The sequence below is a fragment of the Triturus cristatus genome, chromosome 5_2, assembly GCF_964204655.1.
Source record: "Triturus cristatus chromosome 5_2, aTriCri1.1, whole genome shotgun sequence".
NCBI lineage: Eukaryota > Metazoa > Chordata > Amphibia > Caudata > Salamandridae > Triturus > Triturus cristatus.
In genome coordinates, this window is record NC_140588.1 from 695,707,292 (window position 1) to 695,725,329 (window position 18,038).

An 18,038-nucleotide genomic window follows, 5' to 3' on the forward strand; every position below is an offset into this window, starting at 1 on the left:
GGAATTCTCCTAAAAAATTTCACAACCATATATACATATGACAATCAATAAGCTTTTAACATATAATTACAGCTCTTCTATACAGCCCCATATGGACCTATACTTTCGCAGAGCCTGAATACCCCTTGTTTTAGCAAGCGCCTTTTCCCTCTCCCCAGTTTCTTTAACAATTAGCCTCCATTCCATCTCGGTGGGGGGTTTGGGAGAGATCGAAGCTCTAGCTATTGCCAGCCAGGCAGCAACTAGCATAATTGCCAATATAGGCCTTTTCCAACCACAATCTTCCTTATATCCTAACATCTTTTCCGTTGTCGAGAACATAAAGTCACCCCCAAGTCTAATTTTTATTGCTTCAGATATCTTATCCCAAAAAGAGCCTAAGGCAGGACACGTAACAAACATATGAATAATGCCAGCCGCATATAGCCCACATTTGGGGTAGTTCTGGCACGTCCCTCCCCATCCAGCCCCACCTTGAGACCATCTAGCTATCCTCTCCGGGGTATAATAAAGTAAACAAAGTGTCCGGAATTGCTGCAGTCGTAAATTCACTGAGTGTACAGAACGGGCAATAGTATCAAAAGCTATCTTCATATTTTCTATAGTAATATTTTCCCCCAGAATCTCGCTCCATCTGGAGACTAAGGGGCACATTATCAAGACAGGTGATAAAATTATAGCCGCTTTAGCGGCAGAAAACTGCCGCTAAAACGGCGATAATGGGCTTGATAATATGCTCTATGGAATTCCAATTGAAGCCCATGTTAGATGTCCTTCACATATAACATGGGCTTCAATTGGAATTCCATAGAGCATATTATCAAGCCATTATCGCCATTTTAGCGGCCGTTTTCTGCCGCTAAAACGGCGATAATGTTATGACCTGTCTTGATAATATGCCCCTTATTTCTCACAGCCTTCTGCTCTACCCTGGCAGAGAATTTGATATGCGTTACTAATAATGGCCCGACGGTTCTGGGCATAAAAACACTCCCACATATCTGACCCAGAAACGCTCCGAACAGCTAAGTTTCTAACAAAATAATCCCTGAACTGTATATATTAAAAAAATTACCATTGAGGGATATCAAACATTAGTTGGAGATTCTCAAATGTCTAATAGTTGCCCAAGAGAGTACACCCCGTAGCTAGCCCATTGACGGGCCATTCCATCCTGAAATATTCCGGGCAGCATTGGATTACCCCAAAGAGGAAGTTTACTATGTACAAGAGATAAAGGAAATCTGGTTTTAATGCCCTGCCAAATATGGGCACTGTCTCTAATGGTCTTAAACCGCACAAGTTTAAAATAATTAGGATTGTTTATTCGGTATAAAAACATCTGGCTCTCTGCCCCAAGAACCAGCCAATGCCAGAAATCTGTTTGCTCGGGGTTCAGGAGACTGCGTAGACGGCCAACAAAAGCGGCCCAAAAATAATGTTTAAAGTCAGGGAGGTCTAAACTGCCCTGGTTATATGGAAGCTTCATCAATCCAATGGCGCGTCTTGATTTTTTATAGCCCCAGATGAAGCTGCTCAGGACCCCATCCAACTTCCTGAAAAACACATTAGGAATTCGTAGCAGGATCGACCTAAAATAGTACAGGAACTTACGAAGTATCTTCATTTTTATAACATTGCATCTACCTAAAATACTTAATGGGAGCTTGTGCCACAGCTTCAGTTGTTTAGTAACAGTGGCTAATAGGGAATCATAATTGAACAAGTGTATGAGCTCAATATTAGACGAAATTTGCACACCCAAATATGTAGCCATCGATCAGGCCCCTTCAACCTGGAAAACGGTATTCCTAATGATAGTACATCTGGCCCTATCTCCTATATATAGTAAAGCAAACAGTTCTCTTTTGTGAAGGGATGCAGTGCTCACGAACAGACAGTGAGATAAGAAAACATTTCTTTGGAAAGGAACACAGCTGTGCACCCACAGCACTGGAATTGTTTTATTGACATAATTGGCACATTTCCTTCTGAAGGCTTTTACTTCAAGGATCATTAAAATGAAAAATGCTGCACTTTCATACAGGCTTAAAAACACACAATCCAGGACGAATTGACAACTTATTCCTCTGACAACCAAATTCCAAATGACTGCTAAAATATATATATATATATTCACTGAAAAAACCATGGGTTTCACACACGTTATAGTTAGGAATTAGCATTTAAAAAACCTTTGAAAATCACTGAAAAAACCATGGGTTTCACACACGTTATAGTTAGGAATTAGCATTTAAAAAACCTTAGAAATTCAATGAAAAAACCAAAAGGTTTCACACATGTTATAGTTAGCTGGACATTTCACTCGTAAAAAACCATTGAAATTCCCCCGTTATAGTTAGTTCAGCTAACTATAACTCGCGCGCCCGCAATGCACTACTGATGACGTCACATATTACATCACTCATGACATGGTCAGTGACATCACTCATGACATCACTGATGACATCTCAAATGACATCACTGATGACATCATCCAGTGAATGTGTGTTTTTCTGAAAATTAAATATGTTTAATATATGTATATCTCAAGGTCGATGGAAGAATAAATGAGTATATAAGTGTCTAAATTGATGATTTGTTTTTGAAAAATTGATTGTGTAACTGACTGATTAAGTGTATCTTTATGAATACATAGCTAAGTGAGTAATGTTTAAATGTGTAAATACCTGTATCAGTCTCTCACTTTGTATATAAGTGGCTGCATGGGTTGGTGAGTAGCTACATGAGTGTCTATATAGGTTATTAGTTGGTTTTTTGAGTATCAGTATGAGTGTCTGAGTGTCTTCATGGTTCGGTGGGGGTTATTATGTAGCGCATAGGTGCATGAATGAGTGACTCACTGTTTGTATGTGTTGAAGACAGCATGTGTGTAGGACCGTATGGGTGGATGAGTGTGTGTATGGGTGTGTTAGTGAGTGAATGACTGTCTCAATAGTGTCTTTATGAGTAACTACATATGTTTTAAACTAGTATATATGACTATTGGTGTATATAAGTAAGTATATGTGCGAGTGAGAGATTGGAAGAGTGCCTGTATGAATAAGTATGTGTTTCTATAAGTGATTATTTAAAAGACTAAGTATGTGTAAGTTTCTGTAAAAGTAAGTGTGGTGGTGTGTGTATAACTGTATATGCAGGTAAATGGATGTTTGATTCTTTATTAGCATGAGTGACTATGTGTGAGTAACTCTATGAATGAGTGGCATTGTGTTACAGGATGTTTAGGTGTATGAGTACATATGATGTGTGAGTACATGTATGAGTGACTGTATAGGATTGTTGGTGGATGAGTGGATGTGTATGTGGATCTTAGAATTACTGAATAGGTTGTTGTAACTGTTATTGGTATGTCCATTTTTTGAAAATGTCAGTCTCTATTTTTAAATGTGTGTATCAAAGGTTATATTAGGGTGAGAGGAGGTCTACCACTCTATCACAAGGATGATGTCATCAGTGATGTCATTTGAGATGTCATCAGTGATGTCATCAGTGATGTCACTGACCATGTCATGAGTGATGTAATATGTGACGTCATCAGTAGTGCATTGCGGGCGCGCGAGTTATAGTTAGCTGAACTAACTATAACGGGGGAATTTCAATGGTTTTTTACGAGTGAAATGTCCAGCTAACTATAACATGTGTGAAACCTTTGGTTTTTTCATTGAATTTCTAAGGTTTTTTAAATGCTAATTCCTAACTATAACGTGTGTGAAACCCATGGTTTTTTCAGTGAATTTCAAAGGTTTTTTAAATGCTAATTCCTAACTATAACGTGTGTGAAACCCATGGTTTTTTCAGTGAATTTGCAAGGTTTTTTAAATGCAATTTTTTTTTTTTCTTCTTTTTTTTTTTACATATTTTTATTTTAATTTTCTATCCTTTTTTAAAGACTATGGTTAAATTTTAAAAATTCTACAATATGTTTTTATTTTACATTTTTTTTAAAATAAACAGGTAAAATTTATTAGCAATACATTTTTTTTTTTTTTTTTTTTTTTACCGTGCGCATACGGTAAGTGCACGTCTTGCTGTAATTACGTTAGATTTCTACGCTGTTTGCGTTCATTTACGCAATTTGCGTAGACGCAGTTCACGCGCGCATAGCGCGTAACGCGTACGCTGCACGCGCACGTTACGCGGAAGTGAAGGGGCGTGCCTGTTTTGCGCATGCGCGCGTACGCGTGTCTTTTTTACGCGCATGCGTACTTTTGCCGTAAGCGCACCGTAAGCGTACCGTAAGCGTACGGTAGGTCATGTGATCATGAAACACAACTTTTGATTGGTTGAAACTACTTTCAGTTCTAGAACTCTCCTACACCACACCCATTCCCCTCATTTCTGCTTGTGATCCCTTAGGAGAAGGAGCTGGGTTGTCTTTGTGATACGATGGCAGAACAGCAGAGCTCTTCTGAGAGTGAGGCTAGCAGCACTACCTTGAGGCAGAGAGCGAGGAAACAAAAGACCTCTTACGTATGGGAGTATTTTTCTTTTCCAGAAGGCCAGCAAAAGGTAAATGCACCCTTAGTGACTTGTAAGCTGTGTAAGCGTGTACTTTCAAGAGGGAATCCTGACAGGAAGTATTCCTTTGGGAATCACACCATGATGAGACACCTTAAGGATGTACACAGAAGGACACATGCTCGACTTACTGAAGGTAACCCTTCAGTAAATCAACCAAGCACATCCACAGCAGCTCAGCCTGGACCATCATCTGCAGTGCCGAGTCCTTCTTCTGCAGGTCAGGTGAGCCCTTCATCTGTGGGGGGAGCATCTCCTTTTTCTGGTCCTCTGGAAATTAACCCTCGGTTTGCGAGGGTTGAAGTACGGTGCGCCACTTGTCATGATCTAATTAGTTATAGGGAGACCAGTATTTCCCTAGTGAACAATAAAATAGATCAGCACACTTGTCGTACCATCTAATATTCCCAATCTTTCTTTCCTCTGTCCCTGCATGAACACAACGGCTCTTTTAAGAGCCAACCTTACCTTTCATCTATTTTTTATATATGTTTTTTAAAACTTTTAAAAAAAAATTTTTTACCGTACGCGTACGGTACGCGTAATTTTTTTTTTTTTTTTTTAAAAACACTAAAAATCAATTATCACATTACAAGGTCCTTGAGAGACTACAATTAAAAACTGAAAATGTGATTGTAGAGAAGTGGAAAAAAGGGACCATGATATTATTGACTTACCATACCCACTCAAAAAAATATTTATTCATTTAAATTTTTTTTTAATTGCTTTAAAAATGGTTCTAGTTTTCGAAAATTTTCTATCTCAATCTGAAAAAAAAGAAAAAAGTATTAATATTTAATAAAACATTTTATAATACAGTACACATATTTACATATTTTTCAAAAAATATTTTTGCCTTTTTTTGCTGTTTTCAGAATATATTGCATTTCACTATAAATTGTGAAAGCAATTGCATTCATCATTTAACAGCAGGCAAAAAAAAATTTACAATCTCAAAGATTGTTTTAAAAAAGCCCACAATCTCTTTTTGCATGAACATAACTTTATAGAAATGCATAATATTCTTAAAAAATATCATCTAATATCAATACTTATTTCTTTAAAATACCGTCTGATATTTTTGTTTCAGAAGTATAATCACAATAATATATCTCAAATAACTCCACAATACATCGGGTTCCATTTCCTTTAGGCCAAATAGTAATTTTAAAATTCTTTTTTGGTTAAATTTCCAATGGTAATCCAATAAAAATCTAAAGTTTAAATTGTACAGATCTCACCGATTCTCTGTAACATTTTGGTTTCCGAAAGATTTATTAATAATTAAATAAGTCCACAATAGAATTGTTTACCTTTCCGCATGGCCAAATAGTAATTTTAAAAATCTTTTTTGAAAAAATTTCCAATGGCAATCCAATAACATTCCAAAATTTAAATTGTGCAGATGTTACCGATTTTTTCTAAATTTTTGGTTTTCCAAAGTTTCCTTAAAAAATGGAAAAATTCCACATTACAATTGGTTACCTTTCCATTAGGCCAAATGATAATTTGTTAAATCTTTTTATTTGTAAATTCCAAATGGTAATCCAATAAAATGGTAAAATTGTTTTGTCCAGATGTTGCCAAATCTCTCTAAAATTTAGGTTTCAGGAAGATTAGATAGGAATTTGCTAAATCAAAAGGCAAACGTTGCTTAAAAATCAATTGGGAATCATTACACAGTGTCCAGCCTTTTTCACATTTAAGATAAACTGTGTAATGACCAGAAGTTGCAGTAGGTCCATCATGGAAAATTATTGCAACTGTTACAAAAGTTTTTCCTGAAATTGATAATTGCTGTCCTGTAAACTTCTTTATTAAAGTATCCAATTTTGAACCATCAGCTCTACATCGTTGCATCATTAAAATTACATACTGTCCGTATTCCTTTAAAATTAACGTTGAAAACATGTCAGATTTACACTCACCGCATTGCATGCTATGATTAGCATCTTTAACTAATTTAGCAAAAGTGACTGTTTTACTCTCTGGCAATGTTAAATAAATAAACCTTTCATTATCAACATTAGAGCCACATATATTATAACAGTTTTCACAACTATGTTCCCATTTATAAGAGAGACCAAATACATTTTCAATGGGAACCCCTTCTTCTTCCAGTACCTGAAGAAAATACATCAAGAATTCCTGTGCGTCTTGCTGTACATTTTGAGAAAACTGTGTTCGTCCTGAACATACATCTAAAAGTTTTCTAATTTCAGTAGCACTTTCTATTTGAGTTTTATCATTACTCAGCTTTTCAAAAAGGAGACTCAGCACAGAACAGAATCTTTTTCCCTGATTTACTATTATCTGCTCTTGCAAACTTTCCAGATAAAATGCAACATTCAGCACTACATTAGCGTAGCAGTTGACACCAGAGCTATTTTCAAAATGACATCCTACAACCTGTTCTTCATTTTCCTTATTCTTTTTGCTTGCAATTACATCACTCCTCTTTTTTTTCCTCCTCTCTACATCTTCATTACAGACATTCTCATTTCTCCTTTTACGAGAAACTACACGTTTCTCCAACACAGGATACTGACCTAAATGAGGAGCATAGCTTCTTCTTAATCTATTATACTCCTTTACACAATTTGTATCAGCACTAACTTTTGAATCATCAAAGTCTATCATGAATAAACCTGATAATGTTTTCACTCGTGACAAAGCAACATATGCCATACCTTCTTTGAACACAGTTGAACCAATGTTCACAAATGCACAATCTACAGTCAATCCTTGAGACTTGTGAATAGTTACAGCACATGCTAGCGAAAACGGAAACTGCTTCCTACGTACATATAAGTCTTTCACAAGCATGAAATGAACTGAACAACGACAAATGTCTTTAACTTCTTCTATCTGATCAAATTTTATTTTTAAACATTCAATTCCATCTTTTTTCTGATAATTAATAAAACCCACAACTCTTCCCATAGCTCCATTAACTAAACCTTTTTCAACATCCAAATTTCTCCTTAAAAATACTCTACAGTTCATGCAAACATATAGATTTTTTTCTAATACAGCTGTTTTGGAAATGTTCTTCTCTAGTGAATCCAATTTATTTTTCAGTGTGCCTGTTAATGTGACAGTAATTCTTCCATCCTCAATTTTGTCCACTGCTTCCAATTTCCTGATATCTTCCTTTTCCAATTTCAAAAGCTCCTCATTGAATATTGAGCATTCACGTAGAGTTGGCATTAAGCAGATGACACTTTTGTTTTCTGCAATGTTCTTGTATATCTTCTCTGCAACTATTTCTTCCTTTGGAAATAAATTATGTAGCAGTCGACTCTGTAATGCTTTTTTGCCAGCTTCAGTGAGTAGTCCAATTCTGATATCTTTCAGAATACTTCCATATTCTTCATCGTTTGCTTGCCTCATATTAGTAATAAGTTCCTTGTACTCAAAGAAGGACCAAATATTTGTATTACCGATGCTTCCCAATGACTTCTTCGTGTCTTCATGTGTCACAGTATTAAACACTGGTTGTCCTTTAACTGGAGTAAGTTGCAAAAGATCTCCAAAAACTATGACGTGTTTTCCTCCAAATAACACGTCATAGTCTGTCTTCAGAATTTGCTGCATTCTTAAATGCACAAAGGCAAGCATTAAGTTTGATACCATGCTCACCTCATCAATAATGAGAACTTGCATCTTCTTCAATACTCTTGAAACTTCCAAGCATGCTTCTCAAGTTAGCTTGTTGTATTGTATTTTGTTCTCATGCTCCACTGGTAACATTAGCAAACGATGTAAAGTGATTCCGTTTATGTTATATGCTGCTAACCCAGTTGGAGCAGTAACCACACAAGACAAAGTAGAATCCGTTTTTTGCTGTAGGTAGCTTCTGATGACTTTTATTAGGAAACTTTTTCCAGTTCCAGCTTGTCCGCTTACATACATCCTGATTGGATGAAATGATGTGCATGAGCACTCTTTTTTTTCATGTAGAAATCCGTGATCAATTTTGTTTCTGATCTCTTCATAAATTTGTTGCTGCTCTTCGTTCAGTTGTCTTTCCAAATTTTGTAAGTCTATAAATTCTTCTTGAGCTTGATTCATAGCCGTTTCCACTTCATTCATGGCTATTGATGCTTCATTTTCAACGATTGGTTGTCCTAGGGGATCTTGACTGAGTGTTCCTGAACTTTGGCTGTCCTGAGAACTGTCTCTAGCTATTTCTGCTGCAATTGTAGTTTCCTGTTCAATTTCTTCATTTAACATTTGCAGATAAGTTGAGAATGTACTGCATTGTATGCTGTCTTTGCAAGCATTAAAAGAATCTTCATAGCTTTGAAATTCTCCCAGTAGTTCATCCTCTGTACGCCATGGTTTAAACAGCTGTAAAAGAGCCAAGTAGTAAAATTCCTTTTTGTCAGTAGTGTCGCAACTCAGCTTCCTGTGATTTATCAAACTTCCTTTTGTTTGCTTCACCAAACATCCTGCCTCACCAATGACTTTATATTTTCCATTGTTGATGTCTTCTGTGGCTTTCCGTGAATAAATGTAGTTCTGCAGCACTTCATAGAGACACATGTTCTCCAGATGATGACTTTTCTTGGGATAATATGTGTCCAACATGTTTGATTTCAAAATATCTGTACTTTCTGGGTCATTCTCGGCCAAATATTCAATTTCTCCAACAGATTTCAGTACCCGATTTCTCATTGCTGCAAGGCCTAAACTTGCCCAAATTATTCTTCTTGATTTCGAGTAGAGACTTGCAGAAGATAACCTATCTGAACATTCGTAGGATCCAATTTCTCGATGCGATAACATCTTCAAACTGAAACTGTACAGCTTCTTACTGACAGTTTTCTCGTGAGAAATCTCTTCCCACATGTCCTTCAATTCTGTTTTTTCTGATTTCGTAATGTAAGACGTTACATATCGAGCAACAGCAATGGAATTGTCAGCTTCATACTGTATATCCATGTTAGCGTTCCACATGGATAAAATCACTGGGTTGTAGTCATTTATATTTTTTGATTCTTCTTTTCTTTTAAGGTTGTAGGTATTCTTAGGTGATTTTCTTGTGATAGTATGTCTCACAGATGACATAAAACTGTTAACTCTTCCATTTGAAAGAACAGGTCTAGGAAATCCAAATCGACATTTAGTGTAGTATTTATCTTTGCTCTTGTATTTCCGTCGACAGTATTTTCCACACCGATGACTTTGGAAACGTAAAACTTGCTCCTTTAACTTTTTCTCTTCTGTGCTTTTTGGTATAGCACATGTTGCATATTCTTCAATGTAAGATAACACTGCTTCATCAGTATCTGTTCCAAACTTTGGGGCATCCTTGATCCACAACAGCATATGAATATGAGGAGCACCTCTTGCCTGGTACTCTTTTCTCCAAAAGAAATCCACTACTTCTCCTAGAGGTGGATTTTTTTTATTGCAGATGAAGGACATCATAGCCTCAAATCTATGATTGAAATATCTGCAAACATTAACCGGATCCAATGAGCACAGTTCTCCTGCTGTCTTGTATTCGATGTTTTTAATGTTTGAATTTGCCTCTCGTAGAAAATCCAGTAAATCATCCCAAGCGTACTCGGCACAGCTTAGGGTAACGAACCATGTTGGTGTTCCTAAATTCCGTAACATGCATTTTAATTCACCATGGCGTCGGTACCAATATTCATTTGTCCCACGCTGACAAGCCATCAGATTGATCAGTTGTGTTTCCAAATGATCATCTCGGTGCTGCACTTTCTCCATAAAATCCTTAGCAGACACATTTTGCAAATGTACTCCACTTTTTAAAATGTGATTTACTGCAGAAGACAATGCAGACAAGTCGCTTTCAAATAAAAGATGGAACAAATAAGGAATACTTTGTCGAAATCTGGGATCTTCAGCATATAGTCTTGTAGTCCGATACTCAGAAGCTGGAATCTGTTCCGGACGTTCATCGTATCGTCCTCCTTTTCCTTCAGGAAACAGCTGGGGAAAACATCGAGCTTCCAAGCTCTCCTCCCATACACTCACGGGAGTTCCTTTTGCTTTCTTCATCTGAAATAGATCAATATTGTCTCCCATAACTTCTTTTGAATGAAGAGGATGTATGCTAAAATGTTCATAAATTTCTTCTTCCTTTTACTTGTCCACTTTTTCAATTTGTCCAGTTGGTGTTTCTGTGTCTTCTTGTAAATCTTCTTCTTCTTCTATATAAATTGATTCATACCATTTGTTATTCCTTTTCAAATACAAATTTGCTCTTTGTACTTTCCGTACATCTACCAGCTCCTGCCAAATCTTCTTATTCTTTGTAGGTACACCATTAACCAGAATAATTAATGGTTCAGTTTCCAAAGTATCCGCATCAATAGTTTCCATATTTTTTTTCAAATCCAAGGGCAAATACACCACTCTACCTTTTAAACCGCTCAGTTAATCTGAAGGAGGTAATTTACCAGTTTTGGGCTCCATACGTACTATGGTCTGGAACGGATGAACACATTGAATGAGTATAGACTCATATGTATTTAATTCAGAAAGTTCAGCAGGAATAGCATCCAATTCTAAATTATTATGTACAGCTCTGGTCGGCATTCTATTTTCCTCTAACTTGTTGTAACAGTATTTACAAATACGCTGATCTTCACCCAATTCAAAACAATTTTCAAGAAATATATATGTGGCAAAATCCTTCCACTTATAATTATCTTCATTTTCACTCTTTCTGTAGAGATCAACATTCCTAGTTTGTTTTCTATAATGAGTTCTGCGGCAACAAATACAAGTAATATTTGGTCTTTCATTAGAGATTATTGCAAATTTTGTTATGTGATCATTAAATGTCTTACTTACAGAGGGTTCTACATTCTCTTCCACTTCTTCCTCATTTACTGTGTCCTTTTCTGCACTGTTTTGTTCAGGACCAAAGTAACAAAACTGAATTTCATCAACAACCTTCTCTACATCTGATACCGTTCCACGGAACAGAGCCCTATTCAATTCATCTAACTTTATTGCTGGACTTTTAGCAAAATACAACCGTCTCACAAACTTTCTCATTTCAGTATGATGAACAGCCAGCATCCTACAATGATGGAAAACTCTATTACACACTTTTCTAGATAGACAAGCCAGAGAATGACCCTGCAAACCAGTATTCTCTCTCACTCTGCATGGATCCAGACTTTGAAGCACCTTAATCTTCTGTTTTACATTTTTTTTACTATATTCTCTTAGAAACTCACGAAATTTATCAATAGATTCCTGACGCACAGTGCAAATACTACTACAATTCCAAGTGTACACTGGGGCTTTAGGACGTCTCCCCATAGCCTCATCCGCCATCACTTGTACCTCATCTCTTGGAACCATTATCTCCTTCTCCATTATGCAACCATTTTTCACTTCATAAGCACGACCTCTGGTGTCAACTGCATGCAGCAAACTATTACTTTGAAAATAACTCTCTTCATTAAAAAAAGGTTCACTACTTGAACTATGCATCCATTTTCCTAAAAACACTTTAGAAAAGTTTGTTCTGTTCACTACTCTTTTCCTTTTGCTATGTGATTTCAGTACATTAACCATTTTGTCTAATGTACGCATCCTATTCAAAATTAAAATGAATAGTTTCCTTTTTAATTCTAATGCCTTTGCTGCAATGGCTTCAATTTCTTTTTTTCTCTTATAAAACTTAGCCTTTTGCTTATATTTCTTCACATCCTTTATCAAATTGGACATAACTCTTCTCTGAAACATTTTTCTACGTATCTCTTTAAACGCTGTTTTACTGTTTAAGTTAATCTTTTTAGTTGCAGAAGGTATATTTGCATTAACTAAATTCTCAATTTTTTCCTGTCCTTTTCGATTGAAATCATTCTTTCCAGTACAGACATTTTGTACATTTTTCCTTTTTTTGAATATGTTCTTTAGAATTTTTTTTGTCTGCTTACCAGAAGATTTTTTCTTTTTCCCAACATGAGCATCTTCAACTAACTTAGGTCCTCCAGTTGTCTTCAAATATAGGTTTTTTTTGTGGTCTTTTTTTACTCTGGATTTTGTAGGCATCTTAAATTTTGTTCACTGCTCTTCAGCAATACCTGAAAAAAACTAAAAAAAAATTCCTTTATTTTATTTAAATATATTACTACATTTGTTTTCACATTAGTCACAAAACGAAATTTCTTTGCCAATTTGAAAGCACACTTACTACTCTTTTTTTTGGCAAGTGATAATCACTTTTACAGACTGACACATTATGAATCCACTTTTCAGATTTTTTAAAAAGCACATGCCCAAACTGCTTTTTCAGACCAGCACCATTTGTAACCTGGGTGACTGCCTACACTCCAGCAAGGGCAACCAGCCTTAGTGATGCTGAATGTATTTGCATAGCTGACTGAAACCTCAAACCCCACTCGCTTGTGAATACTGTGCATGATTCCACATGGTAAGCAGCTGGGTGTGTGCTAAGAGTCTGCTTCTGCACCAAAAAATGGCTCCCCCTTTCCTTCTAATGCAACTGTGAAATCACCAGAGCAATACGCAATAAATCTCTGCCTGTAATTTCTCTTTGCACACAGAGTCATGTTTTCACATTAGTCACAAAACGAAATTTCTTTGCCAATTTGAAAGCACACTTACTACTCTTTTTTTTGGCAAGTGATAATCACTTTTACAGACTGACACATTATGAATCCACTTTTCAGATTTTTTAAAAAGCACATGTCCAAACTGCTTTTTCAGACCAGCACCATTTGTAACCTGGGTGACTGCCTACACTCCAGCTAGGGCAACCAGCCTTAGTGATGCTGAATGTATTTGCATTACTGACTGAAACCTCAAACCCCACTCGCTTGTGAATACTGTGCATGATTCCACATGGTAAGCAGCTGGGTGTGTGCTAAGAGTCTGCTTCTGCACCAAAAAATGGCTCCCCCTTTCCTTCTAATGCAACTGTGAAATCACCAGAGCAATACGCAATAAATCTCTGCCTGTAATTTCTCTTTGCACACAGAGTCATGTTTTCACATTAGTCACAAAACGAAATTTCTTTGCCAATTTGAAAGCACACTTACTGCTCTTTTTTTTTGGCAAGTGATAAACACTTTTACAGACTGACACATTATGAATCCACTTTTCAGATTTTTTAAAAAGCACATGTCCAAACTGCTTTTTCAGACCAGCACCATTTGTAACCTGGGTGACTGCCTAAACTCCAGCAAGGGCAACCAGCCTTAGTGATGCTGAATGTATTTGCATTACTGACTGAAACCTCAAACCCCACTCGCTTGTGAATACTGTGCATGATTCCACATGGTAAGCAGCTGGGTGTGTGCTAAGAGTCTGCTTCTGCACCAAAAAATGGCTCCCCCTTTCCATCTAATGCAACTGTGAAATCACCAGAGCAATACGCAATAAATCTCTGCCTGTAATTCCTATTTGCACACAGAGTCATGTTTTCACATTAGGTCCTTAAACGAAATTTCTTTGCCAATTTGAAAGCACACTTACTACTCTTTTTTTTGGCAAGTGATAATCACTTTTACAGACTGACACAATATGAATCCACTTTTCAGATTTTTTAAAAAGCACATGTCCAAACTGCTTTTTCAGACCAGCACCATTTGTAACCTGGGTGACTGCCTACACTCCAGCAAGGGCAACCAGCCTTAGTGATGCTGAATGTATTTGCATTACTGACTGAAACCTCAAACCCCACTCGCTTGTGAATACTGTGCATGATTCCACATGGTAAGCAGCTGGGTGTGTGCTAAGAGTCTGCTTCTGCACCAAAAAATGGCTCCCCCTTTCCATCTAATGCAACTGTGAAATCACCAGAGCAATACGCAATAAATCTCTGTCTATAATTCCTCTTTGCACACAGAGTCATGTTTTCACATTAGTCACAAAACGAAATTTCTTTGCCAATTTGAAAGCACACTTACTGCTCTTTTTTTTGGCAAGTGATAAACACTTTTACAGACTGACACATTATGAATCCACTTTTCAGATTTTTTAAAAAGCACATGTCCAAACTGCTTTTTCAGACCAGCACCATTTGTAACCTGGGTGACTGCCTACACTCCAGCAAGGGCAACCAGCCTTAGTGATGCTGAATGTATTTGCATTACTGACTGAAACCTCAAACCCCACTCGCTTGTGAATACTGTGCATGATTCCACATGGTAAGCAGCTGGGTGTGTGCTAAGAGTCTGCTTCTGCACCAAAAATGGCTCCCCCTTTCCATCTAATGCAACTGTGAAATCACCAGAGCAATACGCAATAAATCTCTGTCTATAATTCCTCTTTGCACACAGAGTCATGTTTTCACATTAGTCACAAAACGAAATTTCTTTGCCAATTTGAAAGCACACTTACTGCTCTTTTTTTTGGCAAGTGATAATCACTTTTACAGACTGACACATTATGAATCCACTTTTCAGATTTTTTAAAAAGCACATGTCCAAACTGCTTTTTCAGACCAGCACCATTTGTAACCTGGGTGACTGCCTACACTCCAGCAAGGGCAACCAGCCTTAGTGATGCTGAATGTATTTGCATTACTGAGTCCAACCTCAAACCCTTAAACTATTCTTTTTTTATACCAGTACACCTTAATTTATTGTGAAAACATAGTCCATATTATTTTACATGTTCCTCACATTTAAATTTCTCCCAAAACAGAAAATAATAAACACAACTTCAACAAAAAGAATTGCATTTCTATTGTTCATTTCTTAATTTACCATATACATCCCCTCTCAAACTCTAAACTCACCTTTAAAATTAGTTAGGTGTGAAAGAAATGTGGCACTCAAACAGCAGATTATCAGAGCCAGGATCTCTGTTCTTTACACCTCTCTCCTCTCAGCAGAACCAGATAATGGCAAACTTTCCCTCTCTTTTTCCACATATATACATGTTAATTTCAAATCTCAGTGCTTCCCCCTTTTTTTCAAATGTAATCACACATTTCTATTGGTTGAAAACCAACCCTTTTCCAAAAGTACCCTTCCCCCAACTTGACTTCTGCCTAGTACCCTTCCCCCAACTTGACTTCTGCCTGCTACCATAGCAACAGCTCATGGAACACTGCTGTGTGGAGTTAGGTCAGAAGTTCGCCAAACAATGTTTCAATTCCACAGAGCAAGAGTGCTTGACTTTTCTAACCTAACAGCAAATCCATAGTACTGTTCTTTGGTAACACATTTTTCTGTACCAATACAAAACATGCTTCTATAAATTTACACATACAGCCTAGTTTTTAGTGTAGAATGGTATGAAACAGCCAATCAGTTCTTTTTTAAAAAAAAAATATGTTTGCCTCCATTTCCAAACTGTCTTTCATTTCTTTTTACCATTCTACTGAAATACACCTCCTGAGTGCATCCAGATCTCCTTTGAAGATGTTCACAGTGTGGATTGTAGGACACAGCTATGTCTTCTGGAGTGAAAAGTTTGCAGAGAAAACAGGTATGGTGAGAGACCTTGCTTTGCCAAATGTAGACATTAAATGGATTGGTCAGAGAGGGTTAAAGTGGCACCAATTGATGCCATTGGTGAAATCCTTCATGCAAAACCAACACCCTGACCTCATAATAGTGCACTGCGGTGGCAATGACCTAGGCACTTTGACTGGGGTAGGTCTGGAAATGCTTATGAAGGACACCTTTGCACACTGTTTTCACTTTTCCCTAAAACTGCCTTTGTGTTTTCTAACATATGCCAAAGGCAAAAATGGAACTGGTCCAATCATTTCTGTCCACAGATTGACAAAGCAAGAAAGCACGTCAACAAATCTGTTTCTGCTTTCCTCCGTGACTATGGTATGGGTTCCATTTACCACAACAACTTGCGTTACGACATGCAAGACATTTATAGAGGAGATGGTGTGCACTTCAATGATGAAGGGAACAGAGTCTTCCTCTTGAACCTTAGACTCTGCATCGGTACTTACTTGTAGGTACCACTTAAAAATCACTTCATAAACACAACGGCTCTTTTTAGAGCCCCCAATATCTAAACACTTAAATCTGCATTTCATTTCTTTTTTTTTTTTTTTTTTTACCGTACGCTTACCGTACGCGTACCCCGCGATTTTTTTTAAAATCAATAAATGTTTTCTTTGTACTTTTCTGTCCTTCTTTGACCTCCTTACAAATGTTAGGGGGTCTGTAACTCTCCTCCTTGCCCCCTTTTCTTGTTATCACTCTTTTTTTTCTGAGTGAAACACACGAAATGGCGGCCGCCGCTTCCTGGTTTCGGCCGATTCGAATGTTTACTAAGATCTAAGAGCCAATCAGAATCGTGCTTGCGCACGCCACCGTACGCGTACGGTAAGCGTACCGTAAGCGCACCGTGAGCTGGCTCAGATATATATATTGATTTAAAGGCTATTTTCTCAGAATCTACTGAACAGATTTACACCAAACCTACAAAAGGCACTTCCTTGACCTGAGGACTACCTCTCTGCCAAATTTCTAGTAATTCTGTTCAGCCGTTCGGGCTGTAGCCCTGTCTAAAGGTCCTATGGAAAAATGCATGGGAAAAACGCGTTTTGGGACCCCCCTTTTATCTCAGCCCCCGCTTGACGAATCCCCCCGAGACTTTCAGGGAAGGAGCAGAGCGTAGCGCCCCACCTATTTTGAAAAATTCGCGAGGATTCGTCGACCGGCGCCAAAGTTATTCAAAATAGAATGTTGCGGATTTCCTATGGAAACGTGGTCCTAACTATAACTACCTACTGGCGACCGCCAGTAGGTAATATATATATATATATATATATATAATTCACTGAAAAAACCATAGGTTTCACACATGTTATAGTTAGCTGGACATTTCACTCATAAAAAACCAATGAAATTCCCCCGTTATAGTTAGTGCAGGCAACTATAACTCACGCGACCGCAATCCTCGGTTGATGCTAATACTGTATCTATAGCTATACATATATTACAAATATTTATTTTTCATAAAGACACATATGTCATCAGTGATGTAATATTTGACATCATCAGCAGAGGATTGCGGTCGCGTGAGTTATAGTTGCCTGCACTAACTATAACGGGGGAATTTCATTGGTTTTTTACGAGTGAAATGTACAGCTAACTATAACATGTGTGAAACCTATGGTTTTTTCAGTGAATTTGCAAGGTTTTTTAAATGCTAATTCCTAACTATAACGTGTGTGAAACCTATGGTTTTTTCAGTGAATTTGTACGGTTTTTTAAATGCAAATTTTTTTTTGAGATTTTTGGTAAACCTATGTATAAAATAATATATGTAATATATCCTGCATTATGGAATGGTTAATTTTTTTTTATGCATTTTTTTCCGTGCGCGTACAGTAAGCTGACACTACGCGCTCCGTACGTCATAAGTACGGTGCGCTTACGTGATACGAAGCGCGTACGGTAAGCTGACGCTACGCGCTCCGCACGTCATAAGTACAGCGCGCTTACGCGATACGTACGTGATGTACGCGTAAACGCGGAAGCAACGTCGCGGTTACG